Consider the following 15385-nt stretch of genomic DNA (forward strand, 5'->3'; position numbering starts at 1 on the left):
AAAGATAATGGTAAATGTGTGTGTTTTCTTTCCCCTTTTTAATTTTATTTTATTGTTGTGTCTATTGAATATATAACAGAGAGATACGGGTTGTGTATGTGGGGGGAAACGTAGTTGGGATGGACTGTCACAGGTAGAGGAATAAGAAACGATACTAAATTATAATCTATTAAATGAAACAATGAATGTGTAAGCATGATAAATGCTAAAAGACATACTGTATGTGATGATGGGCTTGGTTTTTTTCTTTCTTTTTTTTCTTTTATTTTTTCTTTTTCTTTTTCTATTGTTGTGTGTATATGTTGTCTATGTAATAAAAATAAAAATAAAAATTATTATTAAAAAAAAAGAAAACAATCAAACAAACTAACCAAAGTCACCTGAAGTGGGGAAAAAAGAAGTTGAGACTGAGCAGCTGGGAAGTCCCACTCCAAGACCCTTCAGTCTGTGTGTGTGTGTGTGTGTGTGTTTCTGTGTGTGTGTGTGTGTGCGCGCACGAAAGCACACAAACACACATACACACCCTTTCAGTTTAAATACATACACTTTTTATACCTCTTAGCTTTTCATAATGCTTTAGATTCTGTTGCGTCTTCCATGCTTTTTATAGCAATAGCAGTTAGACTTATATACCGCTTCATAAGGCTTCCAGCCCTCTCTAAGCGGTTTACAGAGTCAGCATATTGTCCCCAACAACAATCCGGGTCCTCATTTTACCCACCTCGGGAGGATGGAAGGCTGAGTCAACCTTGAGCTGGTGAGATTAGAACCGCTGAACTGCAGCTTAGCAGTCAGCTGAAGTGGCCTGCAGTGCTGCACTCTAACCACTGTGCCACCTCGGCTCTTTTCGGCCGTAGCCCAACCTCCTTGTGCTCTTCTATAGATCTGATTTAATTTACTTCAGCACTGGTGATTTGTTGAAATAAAATGAAAATGACTTTCACACCACAAAGAGTTACAAGGTGTTCTAACAATGGTTAAGTAAGAGGAACAGGATTTAGAATCTCGAAGATTACAAGAGAAAGATTAATCTCATTATTAGGGTTTTTTACTGTAACTTATTAATTTTCATTAGTATTACTAATTAATAAGTATTGATGTTATGAGGGAAAATCACCGTTGTTATGAAACTACCCTTAGAGAATACTACTATTATCACTATGACAAATATTACTCCAGAGAACTGTAACCAGGCTCTTATTTATTATATATATAAAATGAGTTATATAATGAGTTATATTATATATGACTTACCAGGTGCTCCACCACATTCAAAGGCCCATCTCCCTCCACTCCGATACTATCGTCCTGACAAATGCAATGTAGCTCTGCTTTGCTCCCTAGATCTGAATTCTTCTCCAAGGAACCCAGTTATTCAATAGGACCATCAAGAGGCAAGGGAATCTTGGTCTTTCCTTGGACTTTTGAGGAGCCTGGGAAGTTCCTCCGATGGACAACTAGCCCCGACTAAAGACTGTGTCATCACTGGACTGGCCATCCTAGCTCCTTTCCTCTGCTTTGGGTGATTTTCCCTGGGCTGATGATGGCCATGATCTTCATCTCATCTGAATCTAAGCCTAAGCATGGAGACCAATATCTTAATGATTTTATCGCAAAGTAATTGTGGCAGAAGCATGACAACGTGGCAGGTTTTACCTCTGGGGAGTGGAGTGCATCTGTCCCCAGTGGGAGGAGGGAACCTTTTCAGGAAAGTAGCCTCCTTGCTTTGCAGCTCAAAGACCCTGGAAGAGACACGGCCTCTGGCTCCCCAGAACCTCCAGGAGGTGCCAGTGAAGGAGAAGATGGGCATCGTGAATGCATTTCTCCCTTTCTGCCTTTGCTGGTTAATGTTTTTGGTCTGGTTTGGTTCAGTGATTGTCCAGCTACCCACCCTGCGTGGATCCTTTTCTCTCCAAGGGAATCATTATTTCCACAAGTTCTGGAATTCTTGCAAATGAGGTTGAGGAATTTCAACCTGCAGGCGTTTTTAAAAAGGGGAGGGGGTGCTGCGTCAGGATATTTCCTGGTTTTGTTGAAACCCCTTTTGATCAGAACAAGATACAAGCAGTAGGAACCGAGGTACTCCTGAAGCTATTGCATAACATTTTTTATTAAAATCTTTAACCAAGAACACACTAATGCATATAATGCATATAACGTAAGGAAGAAAAAAGAAAAAAAAATCAAAAAGTGGAAAAAAGGAAAAAGTTAAAGAAAAAATAGAAAGGAAAAAATACTAAATCTCTCTCTCTCTCTCTCTCTCTCTCTCTCTCTCTCTCTCTCTCTCTCTCTCTCTCTCTCTCTCTCTCTCTCTCATTACATCATGTTGCTCTTCATTCTATAATGGCTCTCACCTTCAAAGGGGGATCTAATCTGAAGGAGAAATCCTCTGAGCCACCAATGGTCTGCTTTTCCAGCTTATATACTTGGGGGATAAGATCACACCCTACACAGCAAGACGAAGGGATCCAAAACAGGTGATACCAGAAAGCATGTAGAAACTCCCTCCTTCCCTCCCATCATTCTGTTTTCTTCCTGTGTTATATTGTATGATGTTCATTGTTGCTCTAGAAACAGACAACACCAAAATCAAATCAATCAATTATAATTCAAGACAGGCCAATGCTTTTGAGTGGACATCACCCATATTCCCTCGGCTTTGCAACTGGGACATTGCAACAGATTGCAGCAGGGATCCTTCCCTCCTTCTCCTTCTCTCTCTTTCTTTCTGCTCCCCGTTTTGGTCAAGCGTACATATACTTTTCATCACAAAGATTTGAGGATACTTTCCCCAAGACCTGCATAAGGAGAATAAGGAGATTTGCTGAAGTTGGGGGAAATGCAACATATATTTCCTGTATTTCAGTCCTTGTCAGTGAATCCAGAGGTTTCAAAGAAATCCAGCAATTAAGCACAGCAAACGATTTTTGTTCTCTGGGATGCTTTTAACCCCACCAATTCCATAATGGGCTGAGCCTGTGATGCCAGGTGAGGGATCAGGGGCTGGGGGAGAAGTCCACGGTGCCCCTGAATGTTTGGGTTATTACTGCTCTTCATCTCTTTCGTGGAGAACCTTTTCCCACTGGGGGAGATCCCTGAGGGACACACTCATGCGTGTGACAGATCATCATCCAGCTGTGAGGTCCCCCCTGGGCCAAAGACTTAAGGCCTATCTGCCCAAGTTGAGAAACAGAACAAGCTCCCTCAAGGAAGAAACTCCACTTTCCAAGGCAGCTCAGGCTTGACTGGAAATGAATATGCTTAAAAAAACAAATATTTGAAAAGTTAATCAACAAAGCGATTCAGTGGAACCAAGTTGTTAAGGAAACAATCAAACAAACAAACAAAAGTCACCTGAAGTGGGGGGAAAAGAAGTTGAGACTGAGCAGTTGGGAAGTCCCACTCCAAGACCCTTCAGTCTGTGTGTGTGTGTGTGTTTGTCTATGTGTATGTCTGCACGTCCGCATGAAAGCAAATAGATATGCATTGTAACCAGGAAAGTTTGCTGTTATCTTAAATTTGCTAGGTCTCCATGCATTCTAAAGAACCGTTTATGCCCCAGAGTTGGGTTGAAAATGAATTTGCGCTGGAAGAAATTACGGAGCAAAAGATGGAGTTGAATGGAGCCTTTGGCCAAGGGAGTTGGGTGGCCAAATCTGGATTTAGGCTCTTCCTCAGTTTATCTTTTCCAATAAGCAACTGAGCTAGAAGATCTTTTAAAAGGAATTTGCTAGAGTAATTTATAAAGTGGGGTGGTCTCCCTATGAAATGGGAGAGCTTTGAGACCCATCTTACATTCCCTTAAGAAGAGGTAGGACAAACCCCCCCCCCCCCACACACATTTTTTTTAACCATGCACTAAGGGCATCCGTGAATGATGGGTGTGGGAACCAGTCAGTGGTGGGTTTCTGCCGGTTCGTACTGGTTCACCTGAACCGGTTGGTGAAATTCAGTGAGCCGGTGAGGACCGATGGACCCGGAAATAACTTCTGGGAACGCCGGCACCGGCCCTGTCACTCGATCGCCCTTGCCGTCCCATCGCAGCTCGCTCACTCCCCCACCCATCCACACTAAAGTAGGCTAGCCCAGCCTGACGCTCACTGATTGGCTGGAGACTGGAGTCCAGCCAATCACTGAACAGGCTGGAGGCGACCTGTTTAAAAGTGCGTAGCCTCCATCCCTAGCTCTCCAGAGGTCATCGGTCAATGCGACCAAAGTGGTTTCTGTGCTGTAACCAGGCCTGAAGCTGGACTGGAATGGGTCAAGATAGTTAGCTTCCTCCAAGGACCGCTGGAGCTGAAAGGCCACCACCTTCTCAACAACCTTCCCCACAAAGGGGAGGTTGGAGACTGGACGATAATTGTTAAGAATGGCTGGATCCAAAGATGGTTTCTTCAGGAGGGGTCTCACCACCGCCGCTTTAAGTGCGGGGGGAAAGACCCCCTCCCGAAGGGAGGCGGTAACAACCGCCTGGATCCAGCCCCGTGTCACCTCCCTGCTGTTAGCAACCAGCCAGGAGGGGCACGGGTCCAGTACACATGTGGAGGCACTCACAGCTCTCATGGCCTTGTCCACGTCCCCAGGGGCAACATCCTGAAACTCAACCCAACGATGGTCTACCAGATTATCCCCCTGTGCCTCGGCTGGACCTGCAGAATCGGAGTCCAACTCCGACCGAAACCGAGCAACTTTGTCCGCTAGAAACTGGACATAATCCTCAGCCTTACCCTGCAGGGGATCCCCCGTATCCCTCCTATTTAGGAGGGAACGGGTTATCCTAAACAGGGCGGCTGGGCGTGATTCTGAGGAGGCAATCAAGGTGGCAATATAAGTTCTTTTAGCTGTCCTAATTGCCCTGATGTAGTCCTTGATGCACTATGTTAGAAGTGCTTGGCTCGATTCGGATTTGTTGGACCTCCACAAGTGCTCTAGGCGTCTCTTCCGGCGCTTCCTCTCCCGGAGTTCCTCGGTGAACCAAGGGGGTCTCCTGGATCCGCAGCCTCGGAGCGGCCGCAGTGGTGCAATCCGGTCAAGGGACTCCGTCACTGCCGAGTTCCAGGCAGCAACCAGAGTCTCTACCGGACTGTGGGCGAGAGTATCAGGAATGACCCCAAGCTCCGTCTGGAACCTCAAGGGGTCCATAAGTCGCCTGGGGCGGAACCACCTGGTCGGTTCCTCCTCCCTACAGTGGAGGTTTGGCCTCCGAAAGTCAAGCCTCAGTAGGCAATGGTCTGACCACGACAGGGGTATGATCTCACTGCCCCTCAGACCAAGATCACAAGTCCACTGCTCCGAGAGAAATACGAGGTCGAGCGTGTGACCCGCTGAATGGGTTGGGCCCCGAATTACCTGGTAATTACCTAATACCACTCTATAAAGCCTTAGTAAGTCCACGCTTAGAGTACTGTATCCAGTTTTGGTCACCACACCATAAAAAAAGATGTTGGGCCTCTAGAAAGGGTGCAGAGAAGAGCAACCAGGATGATGAGGGGACTGGATGATAAAGCATGCGATGAATGGTTGCAGGAATTGGGCCTGGCTAGTCTAGTGAAGAGAAGGACCAGGGGAGACACGAGAGCAGTCTTCCAATATTTGAGAGGCTGCCCCAGAGAGGAGGAAGGGGGTCAAGCTATTCTCCAAGGCACCTGAAGGCCAAACAAGGAATAATGGATTGAAATTGATCAAGGAGAAATTCAACCTGGAAATAAGAAATTCCATGACAGAGAGACTGGACTGCCATCCGTCAGAAATGGTGTGGGCTCTCCTGCTTGGGCAGGGGGTTGGACTAGATGGCCTACAAGATCCCTTCCAACTCTGTTATTCCATTAAGAACACCTGAGGGGAGCCAACACAGTCAAGACAGGGGCTTGGACCATGCAGTCAGATTCCCTGCTCTTTTCTCCCTTTCACCAACTGACACACGCAAGCTCATCTGATGTCCTCCCTTCTCGCTTTCTTCCAGGTGTTCTGCAAGAAACAGGGGAAATTCTGCCACCTCGCCACCATCCGAAGAAAACTAGAGTCAGATGACGTGGCTGATTATATCACAGAAAACCTCAAAAGTGGTCAAAGTGTCTGGATGGGACTGAATGATCCACGTAAAGTAGGTGTCCCTTCATGTTTCTAATCTTCGCAAATCCATACTTACCATTTCTATGGGGCTTTCGGAAGGATCATCCAATGGGAGGTAGGGATTTCTCTCTGATAAAAACTCTCGCCTTGGGCAAAGCCTCTGAGAAATGTTATTTACTCCAATGCCGTCTCTCCTGCCTCTCACCAACCATCCGTGCCTACCTGGAGAACTGACTGCTATGTTTGAAGCCCCAAAGGGTCAGATCCTGCTCTGATCTCCACCTCAGGATCAAAGCCATTGCCCACGCTCAGCTCCTCCTTCAGTCTGGCTTCCTCTTTATGGCCCATTGAATGGCCTCCGAAGCTTCTTGGAACTCTGGTGGGTCATTAAATTTTGGGACTGTGAGTCCCAACCTCAGAGCGTTGTTCTTTCTTCCCCTTTATTTATTTTGCACGGAAATTGCTCGTTTCTCTTACCAACAGAAAATCTTGTGCTCTGTTGCATTTTCAATTCCTGAAAGATCCTTGATTGTAGAAAAAGTAGGGATGTTTCCCTGGAATTGAGCTCAGTTCCCGGGGACTTTGTGAATACAAGTGTTTTTTGTGGCAACAGCACAGTTGTCAGGACAAGAAATCAGGAACCAAGGTTGTACATGTTTAATCCATGCCAGCCCTCTAAAAGAATCTGAACAGTCACCATGTGCAACTCTCCTTAGCTGCTCCAGATCAACCAAGATTGAGGGAGCAGATGGAGAGAGAGAGAGCGAGTGAGAGAGAGAGAGAGAGAGAGAGATCCTTAAAACCTGACAACTTTCCTTCCTGATCTGGACCCTGAAGATCCAGAGCCCCCTCCACAGTTGGCTAACGTGGCTTCCCTGTCATTACAGAATGGCGAATGGCAGTGGCTAGATATGAACAGCCTCAGCTACCTCGCCTGGGCCGATGACAAGCCTGATCGCTCAAAGGACAGCAACAAGTTCTGTGCTAAGCTCAAGAAAGATACAAGTAAGCCAAGGTGTTGGGGAAGCAACTGTGGTGCAATTCCAGCAAGGATGAAGATCTTGGAGCCCTGGAAACTGATGGCCTCCTCTTATTTATTTACCTAGAACACATAGGCAGCAAACCCATAATCTACTCCCAATCAAATGATAAAATGGTACAGAAAATAGAGTATCAATTGAACAGAAATGAAAACCTGGCACTGAATCAGATTTCTGATTTGAAATCAGCCAATATTCTCCCAGGGGAAAAGTTATATCCTCAAAGGCTAAAAGGGTGGAAGTCGGCTGAACTTCAGGGGGAAGGGTGTTCCTTCCTTGGGGGATGCTGCAGGGAAGGCCCAATTCCCACCTCCTGCGAGGTGGCAATGGGACCAGGAGAACCTCATAGGATGGGTGGATTTGCTTAGGGAGAGGGAGCCCCCAGACAATCCACGCAGGGCTTCCAGGCTGAGGGTCCGTGCTTTGAAGAGCACTCGGAATGAAATGGGAAGCCACTGCAGTTTGCACAACAGAGATTTTACGTGGGCAAACTGAGAGGCCCGTTGCCCTGCATGCTGCTTTATCCTGGTCCAATGAATGTTTCTGGGCCTCTAGGGCAGCCCCGTCCGTAGCACATGGCAGCACTCAGTTTCATTGAGTGCCGCATCAGGGTTGTGTTTGACCTCAAAGGGCCAGGGTAGGTGTGGCTGGGGTCTGTTTTCACTGGAGGGCTGCAGGAGGCCGTCACAGCCGAAAATGAATCCTGGGAGGGCCACACGTGGCCCTCCTGAGCTCCACTTCTGCTGGCAGAGGCACCACAGGCCAGTTCTTCACTGTTTTCAGGGTAGCACCGCAGCCCGGATCTAACCACCTCAGGAGCTGGATCTGGTCCACAGGCCTTGAGTTTGACACCCCTGAATTAGTTTGGTAAAAAGGGTCCCCTAGCCGTAGCTGCCCCCCTACTCCTCAAGCAGGAGCCAAGACCCTCAAATCCTGCAGTAGATCATTGTGCCACCCTGGGCAATGCCAAAGATGAAGTATCAACCAGGTCTGGAAGGAGGGGCAGAAATTCAGAGCCACTTTGTCTTTGTAGGGTTGAGGTGAAGCTGGCTCCTCCCCATCCATACCCTTATGTCCTCTTCATGCTCCCCCAGCACCTCCCCTGCATCCCCCGTCTGGCTAGGGGTGAGATATATAACTGGGTATCGCCAGTATACTGGTGACACTGAACCACAAACATACAAATGGCGTCTCCTAGCCATTTCGTGTAGATGTTGGAGGAGTGGTGAAAGGCTCAAACCCAACTCCCACCCCACACTACAGAGGCTGAAGCCTGGACCTCACCTCTCCTACCTAACTGTCTGGAGCCAGCCATGAGGCAGGAGGTAACACAGTTGCTTCCCACCCACAACCCCTGAAGCAGGACCAAAGTGGTACCATGGACAACAGTTATGAAAGTTAAGAAAAAAGGCAGTACCACCAACTCTCAGAAAAAGACATTAATCACCTCTGGGGACCAACCACATGCCACCTTCCAGGAAGCCTTAACAAACCAAGAGGGACAAGGGTCCATCAGAGAGGTTGCCTAGCTCCCAGCCCACTTCCTCAAACACAAGTGGTCTGGACTCCTCCTCCCAGGTAGCAAGGCTCAAAGAAGTCTCCCTGGCCAAGAATGTTCCTCCTAGTGACTTTCCAAGGGCTCCAGGCTTACCTAGCAGGCACCTGGTTACCTGAAAGAGGGAGGCTGGTTTGCTACCTGGAGATGCAGTAAGGCTGGATAAATAATCAGTGCTGCTGCTCTCATCATCCCAACCGAGAAGCACATATGGGCTCCTACGTGTGTCCGCCGGCCTCCCTCTTTGTCTTCCTCCACTTCTGCTCCAGCCGCCTCTTATGTCGCTTCATCCCTCTGAGCTGCTTGGTGAACCATGGTTTATCCCTTGGATCAGTGAGCTGTCATAGTCTACATTCTGTACGGTCAAGGGAGCACAAAACAATGGTGTGTCCCTGAGATTAACAATGGAAGCCATCAATAGATATCATCCCTTTCTGGCAGAAAGGGACAGGCAGAAGCTCAGGTGTTAGGATTTATTCGTAGTTCACAGCCCTTTTCCTTTTTTTGGGGGGCTGCGAACAGAGAATAGATCCAGCGTAACTGAGCTCTTATCTCCAGCCAGTTCTTCGCAGCTGCCTTTTTGCAGCCCTAGACAGCCGACTCCCACACTCAGGACAATGATAAATTGTTTTTAAGATAATACGAGCGGGTCTCACTTCTGTGATGTGTTTTTTTTTTTTAACTATCTAAACACCAGCCTTGTTTTTCCTTTGAACTTCTCTGCGCAATTGGGATACAAAATGGCGTTTTTACTGTGTTGGTGATTGATGACGTAATTAACTGGCTTTATTCCCCCGGAGACTGCTACTCATTAATGAGCAAAATCTACAAATAATTTATGGAGAACTGACCAGCTGAAGACACTGTTTATCTGTCTATTCTCAGATTTTATCTATAATGTCTCCCAGGTCTAAACAGGCAAAAAAATCCTCCCTCCTCGTGCTTAAAGAACTTGTTACCAAATCGTTGCCTTTGTCTCCTACGCCACCTACTGGAGATTCTTTGACACAGGAGCTTCTCTTTCAAATAATTAATGACTTTAGAAAAGAAATTAAAGAATTTGTGTTGGATTTATGCGATAAAATACAGACCAAAATTGCCCAGATAAATGCGAATATGTTTGAAGTCACGTCTACTTTAACAAATTATATTGAAGAAATGGAGACGAAATTGGAAACTTTGGAGGGGGCTAATTTTAATTTGACTTCTAATATCCAAGCATTACAACAAGAGATTACAGATACTCAAACACAACTTACAATGATAAATTATAACAGAAAGGCGTCTGCAATAAGAGTTAGAGGACTGCCCGAAAAGAAAGGAGAGAACTTGAAACAGACGTTTGTAGAAGCTTTCAGCCAAGCGGTGGGAGGTCCGGGACTCAATTTTGATTGGAATATTCGAAAAATCTATCGCCAGAATTCGCGTGTAGCAGAGCAACGACAGCTTCCAAGAGACATAATTATATACTTTTTCACAAGAGAATCCAGAAATGCGATTACTCAAAAATTTTACAATAACAGGCTCCGAATAGATGGCCATGATTTGTTTGTCTTTAAAGAGATCCCGCTCCAGATGCTGCAAGCAAGGAGAGGTTATACTTTTTTAACCCAAGATCTTAGAAATCGTCAAATAAAGTATAAATGGGAAGCTCCAGTTGGAATCACAGTTACATTTGAAAATCAAAGATTTCATATTAATTCTGTTTCGGAAGCTCGGGACTTTTATTATAAAACTCTGAAGGCGGGGCTTCTTGACTCACTCGGAAGCGCGGAAGGACAAGGTGAAGGAAAGATAAGCAGCAAGTCACTTGGTTACAAGAAGGAGGGAGTTGTTCTCCCCCTACTGGAGAGGCAGAAGAGCGGAAACTGAGGATTCAGTCATATTTTCAAAGCAGCAGGACACGTGGTTATAAGGCAGAGGGTTGCCTTTTCTTTCCGGAAGGGCAGAAGAGTAAAGAATATAGACCCAGCGACGTCTTTAAAATACTTTCTAAGCTTTTGGACTGATTAAAACTTTAGGATTTCTGTTTGGTATGAAATGGTAAAGCTGGGTACTGATGAGGAATGGAAAGAAGCATTGCTTATTCTAGACAGATATTATACGGGACTTTTACAAGACTTATTTGAATTTCAATCCAAACTGCACATGAAGTGTTTTCTGTGAGGAAAGCGGGGACTAAGATTTATTTGAATTGCGGTTTGGGATGAATGGAGTTGGGAAGAGTGGGGCAGAAAGGAAGGTGGAGCGGGATATTGATGAAAGGATCTTGGGATTGAACGAACTGGTATGGATTTTGGGCACACATTTTACGAATTTACATGTTTGAAGTATAACATAAAAAGCTCAGGATTTTAAAGTGAAGAGCGAGATCCTAATCTTATGCAATTTGGGCTTGGGAGGAATGGAGACGTGAAACGAAGGATAGGAAGATGAGTAGCGAAAGTATGAAGATAAATTGATTTTTGTATAAACTAATATTTGAATATAAGGTTAAGAAAGGCTATCTGGAGAGTCTACAGGAAGATGGGGGTAAATATCAAAGAAGTAAGGGACGAGGACAAAATATAAATGGAATGATTCACACTGTTTAAATTTTAAGAATGATGGGAGGCTGAGCATAATGCAAAAGATTTTTCAATTTTTTTATTTACTTTTTTGTTTTTGTTTTTTTTCTTTTTCGGAATGTTCTTTTTATTTTATTTTCATTATTATTGTTAATAAGATATTTTGAAGGTGAATGGTACTGAACTGTGCCGGGTGTGTGACCTGGGAAGTCGGAGGGGGTTAGGGAGGGGGTTTCATTGGGGGTGGGTGGGTGGGTGGAGATATAGTTTCAATATATAGAATAAGAAGAATACACTTGTATACTGTTGTTCCTTATCTTTTCTTTTTATTTTTCTCTTTTTTTTTCTTATTGCTTTTTTCCTTTCTTTTTTCTTTTTGGCGTAAGGAATAGAGAAATGCACCATAGTGAGAAGTAGAGGAAAGGAAGAGGGAGAAGTAAGGAGGGAGGAAGAGGGGAATGTAAGGAGGATGAGAGGGGAAGGAGGGTGAGGAAGGCGAGAAAGGAAGATAGGAGGGGAAAGGGAAGTAGGAGGGGTGATCGTTGGAGGGAGAAAGGAAAGTTGGAGGGGGAGAAGAAGGGGTGTATGAAAGCGATAGGTTGGGTTTATGAGTTGTGTTTAGGTTGGGGTTTTTTTCTTTTCTTACTATTATATTATTATTATTGCAAATATCCCGTATATAAGTGAATGTACAAAATTGAAAATGAAAATGAATAAAACATTTAATAGAAAAAAAAAAAAACAATGGAAGCCATCATTCCTTCATGAATTGCAGATGTTTATGAAAATAATGACAGGGCCATCAACTCATCATAAAACAAACAAGCTCCACCTTAGCCTGCTTCTGAAAGCCCGTCACGCTCACAAGAGACCCGGTATATGCTCTTTCCTGCTGGGGTCTTCTACCCCAGAGTTCCCCAATCTTTCTGGCTCTGTGGACCAGCAAGGGGGGTGGTTCCATGAGAATTAAGTACTGGCAAATGGAGAGTGTGCAGACACCTTCGACCGTTGAGTTGGTGGCACTGTCTTTGTGAGAGAGGTAGATCCTCTTTTCTTCACTTTCATAACTGTTGTCCATGACACCATTCTGGACCTCCTCGTGCAGGTGTGGATGTGTGCCTGTGCTCGCCTGCCACTTCCACTGCCCAGTTCTGAACCTCTCTTGGCTCAGTCATGGGCCGCTGCCCAGGTTTTGGAGACTCCTGTCTACGTCATCGAGGTCAGACAAATCTCAGCCATTAAAAGACTAGAGAAGAGAAAAGTTGACACTTGCCCCGTACACTTCAAGTCCCAAGAACAGCCTAAAAACTCCAGACAGACAAAATAAATTTGATGGCTAGGTACGTTATCTGGGTTGCTGAGTCCTAAGCTCATCTTGACAGATGAGGTTCTCCACCTGTGGTGTCCTCATGCTCTCCTGAGAACGAGGAGGGAGCCATCGAAATGAACTTTTGGGACTCTGAGGGAGTCACTTCAAAGGGGGAATCCAAACTTTCTTTTTCCTGCCCAGGGTATTTCCAATGGAGTGATTCAAACTGCGAGGAGTTGCATCCGTTTCTCTGCCGGTGTTGATTGCTCCTGTTCCTGTTCCACAGTGATGGAACCTGGAGAAGCAAGGAATCCCCCCCACCCCTGCTTGCCGAAATCTATAGCAATAGCAGTTAGACTTATATACCGCTTCATAGGGCTTTCAGCCCTCTCTAAGCGGTTTACAGAGAGTCAGCATATTGCCCCCAACAATCCGGGTCCTCATTTTACCCACCTCGGAAGGATGGAAGGCTGAGTCAACCCTGAGCCGGTGAGATTTGAACCGCTGACCTGCTGATCTAGCAGTAGCCTGCAGTGCTGCATTTAACCACTGCGCCACCTCGGCTCTCTCCACTCTGTACCCCTCCGCTTCATGGATGCTTTCTGTAGATTGGATCTGACTTTGCTCCTCCTGATGGGCCAGGAGATCAAATACATTCTGGTCTTGATTGACAACCTGGAAGAAACGTTTAGGAATAAGTTAAATTGTTTAAAGTTTGGGTAACAGCAAGACGCTGAGTTCAACGTAGAGATCTTATTGACTCTCTCTCTTTTTCCCTTTAATTTCCTTTGTTTTAACAAATTTTAGACTGTGTTTGTTAAAAAGCTATACTGTGTACGGGCTCTGGGAAGCCGGGGGGAGGGAAGGGAGGGGGGGTCTTAGGGGGGATGGGGAGGGGGGAAATACAGTACATGTTAGATTTTAAAATAACACGATTGCACTTGTATACTGTTGCTCTTTAACTCTAGTGTTAAAATAAGACAAGCTGAATATATTGATAGATAGCAGAGATACACCAAAGGGAGGAGTAGAGGGAAAGAAGAAAGAGGGGTAGAGAGGGTGAGAGAAAGGATTGGAGGGAGGGTGAGAAGGAAGGGAGGGAGTGTATTGGGAGAGAGGAGTGATAGAGGGGGAAGGGAAGTAGGATAGAGGGGAACGTTGGAGGGAAGAACGAAAGTTGGAGGGGGGGCGAAAGAAAGGGTGTATGGTGGGTCGAAGTGGTGTATTGGGTTTGTATTTTGGGGGGTATTGTTGACAAGAGGGCGGGCTGTGTTTATTGTTCAATGTTATATGCCCCGGTTATGCACAGTATATATGTGATTCTACGAAATGAAATGAAAATAAAATATATTTACCAACGGAAGAAACGTTTTTGGGTGACTAGATTTGGAACACAATAAGGGCACACAATTTGACTCCTGGAAGGTTAATCACAAGTGATGATTGATTGATTGATTGATTGACAATATACATTCTGATCTTTCTGACTCCGTACAATCTAATGGGGATGATGGGTCTAGGGCAGCGGGAACAACCTTTCCGATTTGGCAGACTGATGGAAGGGGATGGTTTTCCTTTGACAAATGCAGATTGCCCACCATTTCCATGGCCCAATTAAGAATTGGCTCCGGATCAGCACTGGGCCATGGACTTGGGATTGGGGATTGGGGAGGTGATGTGGGAGATGATAGGTGGGCCACTCTGGGAAGGGGGCCTGGTGTTAAGTGGTGGTGCCACATTCCAATCCCTGCACTCACCCCGACTGCCTGCTCATCAGAGCTTGGAGGCCCCAGATTTCATCTCTTTCTGCTAAGTGACTCTCCAATAAAGCTCCCTCGTCCATGAGAGGGGAGGTGGAGGCAAGGAGGAAATACTTTTCTTGAGAAAGGTGAGTTGGTCTAACAAGCAGAATTAAGTTTCTTTTCCATTTTTTCCAGGGACAGGCTAAGTACCCCCTTGAATCCCTATGTAAGCATCAGGTTTATTTGTTTATTTATTTATTCATTTATTCAAATCATTGGCAAACCTTCTCATATCACATTAAACTCTGCTTGGCAACAATAATGACGACATCAATTATAAAACAATATCACACACATTAAAAACCCGGCATCAAGTGGAAGTTTTCTCAAGCCTCCTTAAATCCTCCGGTGGGGGTGCAGGGTGAGAACAGCCTATTAGGACCGAGGGAGCAGAAGTTGGTTTGGGGAGAGGACCACTAAGCTAAGGACCAAAAATCCCCCCCCCTTTCCTAGAAAAACATGAAGCTGATTCTCAGCTGCATTCACACTCTGTGTTCATTTTGCCTTATTCATTTGTTTATTAAAAAAAACCATAAAAATCCAAAATATGACAGTTAAACTGTCATATGGGAAAGAGGAGGATGAGAAGGGGGGAGGTGGGACATGATATAATCTATCAAGGGTCCCCAAAGGGAAACCTCTCCATTGGAGCTCCGAGCCAAGTGGCCGACAAAAGTCTTTGGCTCTTACAGGAGATCATGGAGGTTGGAACTGACCCCCTCCGGGTGGAGGGACTCTGACATAGGGCCAGTACGCTTCAATATCTTCATCAATGACTTTCATGAGGGGATGGAAAGAGAAAACATCAAATTTGCAGATGACAGCAAGCTAAGGAGAGTAGGCAACTCTTGAGAAGATAGGCTCCTAATCCAGAAGGACCTTGATAGACTTGAACACACTTCCCAACGGCCGATAAGATCCCACAGGGTGGGCCTCCTTCAGATGCCATCAGCCGGACAGTGTCGGCTGGCGGCTCCCCGGAGGAGAGCCTTCTCTGTGGCTGCTCCGACCCTGTGGAACCAGCTACCCCCAGAGGTCCA

The 15385-nt window shown here is 45.7% G+C and overlaps 1 protein-coding gene across 1 annotated transcript in view; it reads right to left on the reverse strand.

The window, feature by feature from the left end:
- The window catches only part of LOC116511835 (C-type lectin lectoxin-Thr1-like), a 195629-nt gene that overhangs the window by 91588 nt on the left and 88656 nt on the right, over nucleotides 1-15385 (reverse strand). The gene's annotated exons all lie outside the window — the stretch shown is intronic.

This window comes from Thamnophis elegans, chromosome 7, assembly GCF_009769535.1.
Source record: "Thamnophis elegans isolate rThaEle1 chromosome 7, rThaEle1.pri, whole genome shotgun sequence".
Taxonomy (NCBI): domain Eukaryota; kingdom Metazoa; phylum Chordata; class Lepidosauria; order Squamata; family Colubridae; genus Thamnophis; species Thamnophis elegans.